General features: G+C 46.0%; 1 protein-coding gene across 1 annotated transcript in view; it reads right to left on the bottom strand.

The window, feature by feature from the left end:
* Positions 1-4,177: 4,177 nt before the first annotated feature.
* Positions 4,178-14,289, bottom strand: part of SOBP (sine oculis binding protein homolog) — a 108,745-nt gene continuing 98,633 nt past the window's right edge. The window contains exon 7 of the mRNA XM_035564813.1: positions 4,178-4,939. The gene's annotated coding sequence lies outside the window, so the exon portion shown is untranslated. The remainder of the gene's footprint in view (positions 4,940-14,289) is intronic.

The following is a 14,289-nucleotide window of genomic DNA, read 5'->3' as shown; positions in this document are numbered from 1 at the left end:
GTGAAAGCCATGTGCCCGGGCATCCCAGGTAGGAACATGCAACTTTTACATACTTACCTAATTCATAAGGAGAGGTCCTGGTCAGTGCACCTGGCTCCATCTCTCTCAGATTTATATCTTCTTGGAAAACTATTTGAGGAGAGCAGCAGGTGAAGTGGCTGGGACACTCACCTCCTCCACTTGATAGGTAATGGTAGAGACACCAGGGAACAGCTTCAAGAAAAGAGAATATCAGCGGTCTAAGTTACTCTTTTTTGCCTGGTGGCTTGGTCAGTTTCTCACAGTGTCACTGAAGTAGAAGTCCTGACAGGCCTTGACTTGGCCAGAAAAGGCTGAGGAGCATCCCTGTGTCAGAGACCCCCATCTCCCTCGGAGGCGCTGCAGCGCTCTGCAGTAAGCATCCGCAGGGCTCCGAGGGGCCGTGCTCCCACCGTCGCTGCAAGGAAAGCAGCCAGGAGCAGTTTTCAGCTGGCTTTTTCACAGCTCTCTCTGTGTTTGTTTTCCTGGTATGTCCTACGCTTTGTGGAAAATGGGTGCTCAATGCCCCGTGGCATTTCTTTGCCCAGTACCACATACATGACAGGTAAAATGTGTGCAAACCTAAAGATGTTCTACCCATATCAAGACGTCTGAGCAGTTAATGTGAAGCAGATTCAACTCAATTTCTGACTCTCCCATGACTCTCAGCACGTGGATGCTGCCCCAGTTCCGCATTCCTGTCCTCCCAGATCCCAAACATAGAGTCAGGTTGGGGTGGGAGTGGAAAGCAGAGCAGTTCAAGGGCTGCCTCTTTTCTCAATTAAACCTCTGTAAATCCAGAGCCACTCTAGGGGAAGCAACCTGCCCCCACCGGCACAGGCAAATTTGTTCCGAGTTCGAGCACCGCATGTTTGTCATAGTTGTTATTAAATGATGCCTTTACATATTCCAGGCCTATTTTTAAAACAAAGGCAATGAAGTTAGCGCATCCAGTTCTATATATGGACACTCCAAATGGCACTGAAATGCCTCGTGCATGTGTTTGGCTGAGTGTTGATTTGGGTGTCCAAATAAGGACCTCAGAATGGGATATCGGACTTGGATAAGCATCCTTGCAAATTTGGCATGTGGTGCTTATTTGAACAAAGCAAATTTATTTCCATCATTTAGCACGGAAAAAGCATTAAATCCTTTCATTTTATGGGACCTTCTTATTCATGGAATTGGGCTAACCACATACTGAATTGTGTAGCAGTTCTGAAAAAAAACGAAGCCCTCAAACCCATCTAAGACAACACCAGGGGTGATTAATGCACAGCGTTTGCAGCATGAAGTCCCCCTCTTATCGCAAGGGCAAGACTCCTGCTGACAGCAAAAATTCAGTGCCAGCAGAAGGACCGGGGTGGCTCGATTGCAGCAAACTCCCCCTCTGCCCGGCAGCATGAGGGGATGCACACAAGGCTGGCTGCTGGGGACCTGAGGCAAAGCTGCCTCCTCTGCTCATGAACACAGCCTCTGCGTCTGAAAACTGCACGTGTGCAATAGCTGGAGCCGTTTCTGCTGCAGGCAGGAACCTTCCCGTGTATCTCCCCGTGCACTGGGATTTTCTTTGGCTCCTTGATGGTAAGTTCTCCAGGAAAAGGCTTGGCTCGATTATTATGTCTTAGTCCATAATAAATAATGTCAGCAGTGAGTGAGCAACATTCTGCATCCCTTTGCTGGGCTCCTGTTAATTGCAAGGGACCTTCTCACATCCTTTGTGTAATTCCACTCGTTTTGTTGGCATTATGCAAGGGATGGATTTGGCCTAAAAAATAAAGCAGGTTTCTTTTGCATAATGTATCATACCATTTGGTCTACATTTCACTGAAGGTTTATGTGTACTTGGAGATTTCTCCACAGATACGCAGCTGTAGATATTTTTAAAATAGCAAACAATGAACTGATTCAACTAAGTCAGCTCAGATTCTGAATTCTGGGGAAAGTCGTTTGAAAAGCATAATGTAGGCAAATTTTCAGGAAAGCTCAGGTAAGTTTGTGATCACATGAAATGCACAAAGCCAGCTTCAGCCTAGATTGCTTTCTATACCTCTATATGGTTTTTGACAAGCTGATTCCATTTCTGGAAAAAGCGGCTCACAAGAGAGAAAGATTTCTCTAAAGAGTCTGTTGTTTTTCAGAGGAGTGAAAATGTGTGCTAACAATTCTGGACCACTGACAAAAGCAAAATCAATACACACGGCCTTCATTTTACAGCCAAGTTCAGATGAATAAATAGAGATGTAGCAAGCTGTTTACTAGGAAGACAAGCTCTGCTCTGCATGCCCTTCCAAGCAGGCGTGCTTATGCTATTGTTGTTTTCCTTACATGAGTGGTTAATGAAATCAGTCAAAAAGTTACAGAGCTCACCGGACATTTCAATCTCCTCCATCAGCAGCGCCAGCCAAGAGCTGGGAAGCAAACAGCCTTCTGCAAGACAGCTCAGGGCCTGCAAATATGTTGCTGTTGCAGAGTTTGGGGGCATTTGGGAGGAGTTTGGTGCTTGGAAGAGCCTAGGCTTGATTTCAGGGGGAGCTGATGCATAAAAAACCCTACATCCTTACAAAAGGCACACGGAGCACACTCTGTACACGGGCCCCAAATGCATGGGTGTGAGCAAACTTGCACAGATCCCCTTGAAATGAGCAGAGCTGCAGCCAGAGCATCCATATGGGGCTCTTCTATAAGATCAGGGCCTAACCCTGCACTGCTAAGTGCATTGTTTGTTGTTTTTTTCCCCACACCTTGAACATTGCAGAAGCTGAGAGATGACGAGAGAGGAGCAAAAATGGAAGGGACATAGACACAGCCTCCAGGAACACTTACGCATATGTTTCTGAGACTTCAGAGTGAATTTCGCTTGATCTGTGACCAGGCAGGTAGAGGAGTGAATAACTGCATGCACCAAAAAAAATAAAAAATAAAAATAAAAATAAAGAAAAAAGTAAATAATACTAATAAAACAACAGCACATTTAAGTGCATTTTTTTTTCTTGGAGATTTATTTTGTTTTAATAAATCTGACACCAGTCAGGGAGAGAGAAAATTGTTGCAAGCCCAAAAGGAAAGCAGAGCACACTGAGGGTGCTTTAGTTTCTTGCTCTCTTAAAGATGTTTCATCAGTATCTCTTTGAACTCTCTCCCTAGACTCAGGAGCTGTTGGACTTCCCCCCTGCCCTTTTTTTTTTTTTTTTTTTTTTTTTTTTTTAAAAAGCGAGCTTGCTCGCCCGGTGTGTTTTCCAAGCTTTCACAGCTCTAATAAATAAGGAGCACCTGTAAAACAGTAGCTTGACTTAAGTGAATCTGTACAAAGGAAAATATAGAAATACAGTATATACATAGTGCTCATAGTGCACCATCACTACAAGGCTCTGGTTCAACTGACTTGGATACCCTGCTCCCAGCACCGCTGAAACCATCAGAGACACTGCTTCTGCAAATTGCTCCTCACTTCCCCGCAGCAGCCTTATAGAAAAGGTGTGCTCTGAACACTTGAGAGTGAACAATTGCTTTATTCGAGTTAGTAAACAGTTACACTGAATCACAAGGTGATCTGATTTTTTTTAATTTTTTTTTAGTTTTTATTTTTTTTGTATTTTTTGTGTGGATTTTTTTAGTTTTTTTGTTGCTTTTTTGTTTTGTTTTGTTTCTTTTTTGTTTTGTTTTTGTTTTTTTTTTTTGTATTTGTCAGAATGGGATACTCCACGACTCTCTTACCAATTCAGTGCCAGTATAACATGCTCTAGTGTACTTTTGGACTCTTGGCTACAACTGTACAAGTGCACACAAGTAAATTCTACCCTGTTATCCTCCACCCACTGATTGAGGATCGAATTGCACATTTCTCTTAACCATGACAGGAGAAAGCAAACAGTGAAACAGAATCATGGGGGATCTTTCTCACTTTACCCTTGTTTTCATTGGTTTGTCCATACCATTCTAATTATCATGAAAGGGCTATGCATATGGAGAGATTGTCTCACTGCCTTCCTGGATCACTGAAAACCATCAGGGTTGAAATTTCATCCAAGTCTTTCGTGACGCCCAGCAAATATTCCCCTCAGATTATTTTACACCTTGAGGGAATTTTGGTCTTTAGTTCAACACTCTTGCTCTGTTCCCAAATGGGGCGCTATTTAGGGGAATTTAAAGAGAAAGCTGAGAAGAATAAACATTTACTGAGTTCTCTTGGCATTCAGTCTCTGAAAAACCACAGTATAAACTATTCATGCTGCTTCTTACATCTGTCAAATCAAAAATTAAAAGCCATAAAAGTGTAACACTGAAAATATGGCATTAGAAAGGATAAAGGTGGCCTTTGTAAAAATAACAAGGAAAGTATATTAGCCAATAAAATATTCTAACTCTTCATTTAAAAGTGCATCATGGGTAGGACAGAGATGACTCTGAAGCATTGCTACTCCAGTATTACCCCTTTCCCCCATCAAAACTTGAATAGGTCCAAAACCATACAATGCAAATCACGATTCTTAGTGTAGCAGCAAAACCACAGCAGTTTTTCGAAAAAAAAAAAATCCATATCACTGTCCAGTCTCAATTATCTGAACTTTGAAGTCAGGGAGGGAAAAAGTACCTATGTTGGTCCATGTGGTTTTTGAAACCAGGGTTAAAAATCCCCGCAGCAAGAAACCAAGAGGAGAAAGCGTTCCTTGGAGGAGAAGAGGGGGTGGTCGCAGGAATGCTGAGCACACTGTGTGGGTCCATGATGTGCTGTCTTCTGGGTCAAAGGCACCCGTGGGACTGAGGCTTCCTCGGAGGGACTTCGTGATGGGAAGCTGCTTTATTTGCTTGACTTTTAGCCAGAGGGGATGGTGAGCGGACCAGCTGGTGTCGTTCAGTGGAGTGACGTGGTTTGCTCTGCTCCCTTTCTCCATGCAAGGTACCCTGTTGGTGAGCATTCCTGCAAAGCAGAAAAGGAGACAGGGTCAGTGCCAGTGGGATGGGATGGGATTCATCACAGGCACAGTGGGCATTGCCTGAGCTCACACAGCCCCATCGCTTCCACCTTTGCTCTGCCTCTCGCTGCAAGGGCCATCAGTATGTGATGCTGCCCTGGCAGTGAGGTGGCTGGAAGGGAGGATGCAGAAATCCCTGCAATAAAAAGCTGTAAATTGATATAATAATAGTTCATTCTCTGGGTTTCATAGAGCGCCTTTCATTCCACAAGATCATGGGTGAATAATAATGCATCACAGTTATGTAGTAGCCCTCACCCCTTGATCTCACCGTGCTTTACAGAGCTTGGAGGTATCACTGTCTGCACTGCACAGGTAGGGAAATGGACTTGGAGGAGGAGACACATTTGGACCAGGGATGGTGATGGGATGGGGTACAGAGCCTGCCTTGCAGCTCACTTGTTTTGCCATTAGAACTGGATGCCTCCCAGAAACCCAGATTTCCCCCAACGCTTTCAAGTCAGTTGAAAACTGCATTTCAAACATTAAAATTGCAGCTTATTCCAATTCTTCTGATGTTTTTAAAGCTGTCTGTAGTGCAGTCCAAGTGGCAGGGAGCTGGGCTGATATTTCACTTAGGGCCCCCCAAATAACAATTGGGGTTTCCCTTCTGCCATCTTTCCCCTGCTCTGACTGAAAGACAGAGCTCCCTCATGAGGAGTGCTCCCAGCACCATGTACAGTCAGGCTGGTTATTCATCTTGTGCAGAGTCATTTAATATGACCAAATGTTTTTGCTCCCAGAGCACTAACATTCCCAGAGCACTTCAGCCATGGGCATTAGAGAAATGTTTCAAAACCTTCTCCCCATGGCTCACCCTTTGTCATTCCTTGCTGAAGGGGCTGTGTCTACACTGCAAGACCCAGGGCTCCACAGGGACAACCTGAAGAGTGGGCTGGATGGGCTCTCAGGCGTGACAGAGCACAGTCAGTAAGCACAGCTGGACAGGGCAGATTGGTCTCATGGAGAATCTGAGATAGTACCAGGAGACAGCTCCACTTGCTGTTTGACAGAAATGATTGTCACACTCTGCTCTGCGCTGGTGCAGCCACACCTCGAGACCTGTGTGCAGTTTTGAGCACTACAGTATAAGAACGACATAAAACTATCAGAGTGTGTCCAGAGGAGGGCTATAGAGATGGTGAAGGGTCTGGAGCGCAAGACATACGAGGAGCAGCTGAGGTCCCTTGGTCTGTTGAGCCCAGAGCAGAGCAGGCTGAGGGGAGGCCTCATGGCGGCCTGCAGCTCCCTCACGAGGGGAGAAGAGGGGCAGGCGCTGAGCTCTGCTCTCTGGGGACAGGGACAGGACCCGAGGGGACGGCATGGAGCTGGGACCGGGGAGGGTCAGGCTGGGTGTTAGGGAAAGGTTCTGCACCCAGAGGGTCATCGGGCACTGGGACAGGCTCCCCAGGGCAGTGGTCATGGCACTGAGAAGGATTCAATGGTCCTTGTGGATCCCTTCCAACCCAGGATATTCTATGATTCTCATGCAAATACACATCTCCCAGTAACAGAGCTAACTCCCCACAGGTACTGTCCATGCTACACATACTAACCAAAGATGCCCCTCTTGGCCTTTCCCCTACTCATACAAACGAAAGACAGATGCTCAAGACAGCAAAACCTGGCTAGGGTGAGGGAGATCGGACTGGAGCCCCCCATGATCTCCTTGGTCTTTTGGCGTGCAACCACTTACACCACAATAGTGCCTATCGTGCTGAGGGGTCATAACCAGCAAAGCACAGTGACTGACATGCCTAGTTTGGCTTCTTTTCTCATTTATTTAGGACACGAAGGGGACACATCCCACAGAACTTATTCAGACAACCCCCTTGTGAAGCCAACTGGTGCTTTGACTGGGTGAACAACAGTGGAGCAAACACAACTTTATTGATTTGAGCCTTTCAGAAAGCTGCATGATAGCTCCCCTAAAATAAGGTAAGCATTGCCAGTGGTGAAGGCCAAGACCATGAAAATCTTTGGAATAATGTTTTTAAAAAATCATCTTCTCATCAATCTAATGGAACTAAAAACAACACAGTGGTTTTAAATTCCTTATGGCTTATCTAGGGGCTACTGGGTAACATGCCATGACCTCTTCTTCTGCTTCCCTTGTCACTTGACCATGCAGACTGTTTGCAGGAACTGTCTTCTCTCACTACAAAAGTTGCTTTGGTCTCTGTCACCTTGGATGGGATCCGCTGTTCCCTAAAGTCTCAAACTGAAACTCAAGTACTTAATGCTGGTGCTGGGTCACGTTTTCCTTCTCATTCTGCTCCCTGATCTCCCTTTCACACTGACTCCTCTCATCACTGCGCTTCTATTCCCCTGCCAAATCTCCGCCCTTCTCAAAGCAGAGGCTGGAAGGCACATTGACTGTGTTGACCAGCATAAACTCCCAGAGCACGGAGGCCACTATATCAAGGTTAAGGAATAACATTTGGGCTTTAGGGCAATGTGCCCAGAGGGATGTGCAGCTTTGTGCACAGAGAGTGCTGAGGAGAAAAACTAGACTGAGAATTGGGATGTATCCACTTCCTGAGTACTCCCCATAAAGTACGTTACTGCTTTCTGTCACTTTTTGGCTTGAAATCGTGCTCTGAGATTAACTAAAAAGGGAAGCAGAGAAAACAAAATTTGCAGCCTCTCTATGAACCCTCACTCTGCACTTCAGGTATTTTGTCTGTTCCTTTCTTAACATGCATCAATGAAAATGAATTTCCATCGCTCACTAATCAGTCTCAAATGGCAAGGCACTGTGCAGAGCGATAAGCGGTTTGGGAAGGAGGGCATAAGGATGTTCCCTAGTTCTCAATGCTTTCTGCTTGGAGCAGTCAGCTGGCTTTTTAAGGCCTGTCTATTTTCCCCTGCTGCAGATAGAGTGCAGACTGGAGAAGCATCTTCCCTATTGATTGGTTCACGTGACAGTCATTGTGTTCGATGAATGCATCTTCATAGCAATCAAGTGACAGAATAAAAATCCATATCAGGCATAGCATGCAAAGTTTTATAAAGAAATGAGAACATACTAGTCATCACCACTTCACAGTCAGATGCTTTACACCTCGTGCCAACACCAGAGTGCATGACCAGCACAATAAAATCAGCTATTTATATCTGCCCCCCCCCCCCCCCCCCCAGCAAATTACTTTTTAGGAGAGAAACATATGCTCTTCACCCCAGTTGAACTTGCACCCAACACACAGCAGAGTGCTGATCAGATAGAAAGATTGTGTCAGCTACAAAAGACAATTTTTTGGTAATTATAAAGCCATGGAGCTGAGCTTATGTGAGTTGCCCTGAGGTGGACACACTTGGTTTTGCCTGCTTTCCAGCACTAAACAGGATTGTGTTGATCTGGGGAGGGAAAACCACCCAGAAGTCAGAGGTGTAGTCCTAACCCCACAAGGCATTATGGAGAAGAGGACAGAATGAGAACAAGTAGGAAGGCTCCTCACTTTCCAGGGTAGGGGAAGAGAAGCAGAGAAAACAAAATTTGCAGCCTCTCTATGAACCCTCACTCTGCACTTCAGGTATTTTGCCTGTTCCTTTCTTAACATGCATCAATGAAAATGAATTTCCATCGCTCACTAATCAGTCTCAAATGGCAAGGCATAGTGCAGGGTGATAAGCAGTTTGGGAAGGAGGGCATAAGGATGTTCCCTAGTTCTCAATGCTTTCTGCTTGGAGCAGTCAGCTGGCTTTTTAAGCCTGTCTGTTTTCCCCTACTGCAGATAGACTCAGTGCAGGTAACCTGGAGGTTCACCTGTGTGGGCTTAGATGCTGACACAGTGCTCCTATGAACAGTGAGCGAGAGCTGTGCTAATGCCCTCTGCAGCTGCATCTTAACCTGAGGAGCAACGGGCAGCTGTGAAGCACGCTCCACCACCCCAGAGCTTCATCTTTGGTTTATGTCCCTATGTGTGAGGATTTCAATCCTTGCCCAGAAGAGCACAGCGTTACAGCTTTGCATGGCAGTTTGATGACTACGGCAAAGCCTTCCCAGGGAGCTTCGTCCCTCTCTCTGCAGCTACCTAGCTCCTTCAAGGTGCTGCTCCCTCCTGTGCTGCCCATGCAATCAGAGTGATGGGGAGCGTGGCCCTGCTTGGTAGAGCCAGCTGCTGGAGGTGCTCCTAGCTCCATGCCTCCATGCTGAGGAGATGGGTAGCTCAGCTCTGGAGCAGTATCTTTCCCTTCTGCCCCCAAACCCAAGCACTGATCCCTGCATGCCTGCTCCCAGTGCTGCCCCATAAGCCGAGTGTTGCCACGCTGGCAGCACGGTCCTGCAGGCAGGGACAGCAGCCAGAGAGCTGCTTCCATCATGTCCCACCTCCTCAGAGGGCCATGCCATTGACATGGCTTTGGACACACGCGTACACTCACACAGAGTCTTTTTCCATGGCTGCTCCCCCCCTCATTCTGCGCTCCATTGAACATTTCTGTCTCCAGATTCACATCATATTGTTCAGGAAAAAAATAGATGCTGGGTGGGGAGGGGTGAGGCAGCCGTTGATGTGGGCTGGTGTGGCAGAGTTTCCATCATTTAGCACAGCAGTTAATTCACCCGGACAATGAATGTTGATGTGCTAGAAGAGGCCTAGTTCATCTGGGACATGCATGGCCTTGGAGAAAAGGCACTGCAATCATTTTCTCAGGGAAACTGCTCTGAAAATAAACCACAAGAGTGCAGCTAAAGTCAGCATGGGAGCAAGCTCAGCCCTGGAAACACTCTGGAGTCATCTGTTACTTGTAAGAGTTCTATAATTTATTCCTTTTTTTTTTTTTTTTTAGCAATTCTTAAAGCAGTTCAAGCTTCTTCATTAAAACCTTCCCCTTTGAATACTTGATGATTTATCTTTTCACGAACTAACTGAAGGGATGCCACATTGCAAAAGTCAGGGAAGTCAGGGGAAGCCTCTAGCACGAATGGAATAACAACTCAACTCCTTATGCACCATCCCTTGATTTTGAGGGTGGTGTTTTCCTTCTGCTCTGCTCTTGCAAGCTATGGATCATTCTTGACTTTGGGTCAGATACACAGCTTGGGCTCTGCCACCTACTGAAACAAGAGCTGTATTCCGAGCAGATGTTGTGACTTCAAGGAATGCACCGGGGAAGAAGCTTGGGTTTGCCCTCCTTATGTATCTTGGCAGAAGCAGTGCTAGGGACAACTTGGTCCCCCCTGCCTCTGTGGTCAAATTGTTGCAAGGATGCTCTGCAGTGGTGTCCGCTCACTCTGTAGTCAGAGCAGAACCTACAGGGAGAAACATGAACTGGAAAGCAGAAGGCCTGTTATACACTGGCTCCTGCTTCCCTGCACCTACTCCTTGAAAAGCCTCAAGGGAAATTTCACTACTTCACGTCTATGTTTGGCCCTTGCTGGCACATTTAGTATCTTCTCTCACCAAACTCATTCAAAGTATGTTAAACTGAACCCTCACACTAGCTAGTGACATTAGGAACAGGGATGCATGTCACCATGCCCTTGTTAAGTAGCAAGGAAATGTATGAAATCCAGTTCCAGGGTCTTTTTTATGCTACTGCACAGCCTAGATGAAATGCACATCTTAAAGAGAGGAAGCAAAGGAATCAGCGTTGTGGAACAGACCCTTAGAGTGACCAAGAAGATGTAGGCTCCACACTCCTGAATTCACGAGGCAGCTGGTGGCACTGAAGAGAGATGAGACAGAAATCCGGCCCTCTGCCACGTTGGTGACGATCATTCCAAACCTTCCCCAAAACAGGAGTACAATCTTGGTCTGGGCAAGCACACAGTTCTTCTTCATAGCCATTGGAATTAGGATTCCCAAAACTTAGCAGGGAGCAGCCACGCACTTGGGGTGAATGGCCTGGGCTGCTGTAAATCCTTCTCTGTACCACCAAGCAGCAACCCAGCTGCACTGTGTGACTTGCTCTGCACAGCCCCAGGACAGGGCACATCCCCTCCCCATCAAGTCTGTGTATTCCTAGGTAAAACAGAGCTCACCAGGAACTCTTGCTCCAACATCTTAACCTTCTGTTTCCACATCATTGTGTCCTTGTCCGCCTTCCCAAACCCAGAGGTGCTCCAGAGCAGGCGCTACCTTAGATGCTCCAAAACATACCTGGGAAGAGCGTCTCTATCCACCAGACAAGGTGGATAGAGGGAGATACCAGTCTTGGTGGGCTAAACTGAACATTTGGGTGCGATTCCCCACATTTTAGCATCACTGCTGCTGTCAGGTTTCCTTGCCATTGTCATCTTTCCATACCATTCACCTACATCACTTTCTACTGTTCATAGTAGCAATTTCCCCAGAACCTCTGTAAATATTTTCTTCATATAAAGTTAAAAAAAAAAAACCTTTATATAAAAAAGAAGGAAAACCAAATCCAGACACTTTCCCCTCTCCTTTCCTGAAAACAGGCAACCACTGTGATGTGATAACCCTTCTTTAAGTCTCTGATTTTGTCTAACGCAGAAAAGAAACTTAAACTTGAATTTCAGTAACCTCCCGTGGGTCCAAACCACCAGACTTTTGGCTATTGTAAGGTGCTTCTCAATTTTCTTATCCAAGCCAATTGCTCCAGTTAAACCAGATAAATAGCCAGAAAAAAAAGGCAGATTAACTGTGGGTAGCAGTGTGTAGGACGATGAAGGGTAAGAGCAGGCCTTGCCAAGCAACAGCCCCATACCTCTCTGAGAGAGTCCTCCTCACCTGGTTTACATCCGGACCTGATGTTTTCATCTGAAATGCCATTAATTTTTTTCAGAAGCATCATTTTAGTGAAACGTGTCAGCCTCCCATACCAGGAAGCGATCGGTGTTTTCTCATGAATGACCCTCTGACCGACTGGGTGCTGGCATGGATGTCCGTGGGGCCAGGGGCTGCGGCCCCTTGTGCTGCCACGCTAAGGCAGGACCAGGGAAGTGGTGAAGGGAGAAGGCAAGAAAGGCCCAGTGCCAACCGGCAGCAGGACCTGGGTGCCACTTTGGGGTGGCCATCCTGTTGTGCCATTGCTGGCAGAGCTGCTGGGCATAGGAGAGGCTGGGTGAGGAGCTGTATCGCCCAGCACAGGGATGCTGCAGATTTACCCCTGATTTTCATGGCCCCATCCTGGCTCTTCTCAGCCTAAGCAAGAGCAGGTGCAGACTCACCCAAGGGCAAGAGGGGAGTGCTCAGGCAGGCGAAATGTCAGGCAGATTATACTGTGGAGGAAGGAAGGGGAAAAGCTTGCCCAGAACACACCAGGAGCAAGTGGGTGAGAGCTGGCATCCACCCCGGTGCAGTGCCAGGCACCCCAGGGCATCTTCTGTCCCCAGCACTGCCGGCCACACAACAAACTGCGTCAGACCCAACCGGTGTTTCAGATTTTACCTGTTCCCCACCTCCTCCTCAACCCCAGGAAAACCATTTTCACCACCGAGATAACTCATCCAGCAAATAATTGGTAAGCTGCTTCAAATAAAACAGAAGTGACATTTTAATTGTACTTTGAAAGTTAGGGTCAGAATTCAAATCTTCAGTGACCTCATCTTTTCTTTTACACCGGCCTTTCAGCATCTCTCAATTGGAGAATTCCTGTGGAAAAGTGGTGGTTTTTTTTCCCCTTTGAATAAGAAACTTAGAAGTGGCAGCACAAGTGGTTCATGAAACCTTATAAATATTTGGAGCATAAGCAGGCAGCAGATCATAATGACACAAAGTTCTGCATTTTACCACGTGGGCTCCAAATAAATAGCTAAAAATTGCTCTAACCATAGGTTTAAATATCAATCGGCCAATGATGGGATGCAGATCTTTCCAGAGAGGTCGCAACTCGATAGTTGTTTTATTCTGCACTACCCAATCCCTAAAACTTTTTTTTTTTTTTTTGGGGGGGGGGGTCAGAGGGGAGGAGGTGGAGGGAAGTGTGTGCTTTCACAGGAGATGATTACATTACACAGCCTCAAGTCCAAAACCAGGGCTGGAAGAGGGAGTACAGCAGAGGCTGGGGGTGTCCTCTCAGCAAGCGCAGCTCAGCCTCTTTGCCTCTAGATAATTTGTTGTTGTAGGTTGGCTCAAATTTAAGACAGTAATGTTTCAGAAACACTTGGAAAAGCAAGCCAGCTGCAGGGAGGATATCGTTACAAATTGAGACACATGTTGTACAGGAATACCATTCTTTTCAAATACCAGAATCGTGTCTGGGGAAGTAAAGCCATGCAAATGAGTCAGAGACACAACCTCATTCTGTAACGTCCTGAGAGCCTTCAGCTTTCATTAGAGGCACCAAGAGCTGAGTGCACCAAATACTTCACAGGATCAAGCCCAGACATTTAATTAGCTGTTAATTTCATGGCAGAAGCAAATGCTGAGTATGTGAGGGTTTTGTAAAATGTTGGAGTTTGCTTTGATTCACATCTCTCATGAGATGATTGCACACACTTCCAAACACAGCCTCTGGTCCCATGAGTGAAATGCAGCTCCTTATCAAGAAAGTGTAAACATGTTAAGGTCACAGCTCAGGTAAGACTCAGCTGTGAGGCCTCAATTGGTGGAGACACCCAGCAATGTGCTGAACTTCCCTGTTTTGCCATAGGAGACCTAAAAAATAGACAAGGAGGGACTCAGTAGGTAATCTGGAAACAATGCTTCAGAAAATCTTGCTTGGCATAATCTTGATTTCCTCCTGATTTCTTGCTCAAATTGCTGTGCTTCTGCTTTTCTTGATTCTCCCATAGCTTTTTGAACAGGAATTTATATTTTTTTTCTTAAAATCTACTGCTCACTGCTTGATTATGTCCAGCTCTTTCACAACCACCATCCTCAAAAGTGTTTTGCTTCATTTTAATCCACTTTCGGGTATTGCTCATGATACTGAGAAACAGTTTACAAGCTCTTCACAGTTCTTCAGAGTTCACCACTCAGCTCTGAAGCTGGCCATTGTTGTCTTAAGGTCAAGCTTCTCAAAGGCAATGGGGTGCTTAGCTCCTTATCAGATTTCAGTGGCAATCACACACATGCTCTCCAGGATCTTGTCCTCCTAATGTAAAGGCAATCTGATTATATTTTTACAAGGATGTCATCTGTTTTACTGTGATCTTTGTTGTAATATACTCTATATTTAACCACGAGTTGTACTTTTTTCCTCGTAAACTTTCCATACACCACTGGCTTTGGTAGCTAACAGCACAAGAACACACTGATGGTGAGCCTTAGCCTCCCCCTATGCCCATTTTACACCCCACACTTTTGAATCCAGCCAAATTTGTTTTGCATTGACTTAAACGAGAGGAGGATTAGCCCTTAGAAGAGATCTGATGATTCTGGTA

The sequence above is a fragment of the Cygnus atratus genome, chromosome 3, assembly GCF_013377495.2.
Source record: "Cygnus atratus isolate AKBS03 ecotype Queensland, Australia chromosome 3, CAtr_DNAZoo_HiC_assembly, whole genome shotgun sequence".
NCBI classification, from domain to species: Eukaryota; Metazoa; Chordata; class Aves; order Anseriformes; family Anatidae; genus Cygnus; species Cygnus atratus.
The sequence above is the reverse complement of the archived record's forward strand: the minus strand, read 5'-3'. Positions and strand labels throughout refer to the sequence as shown.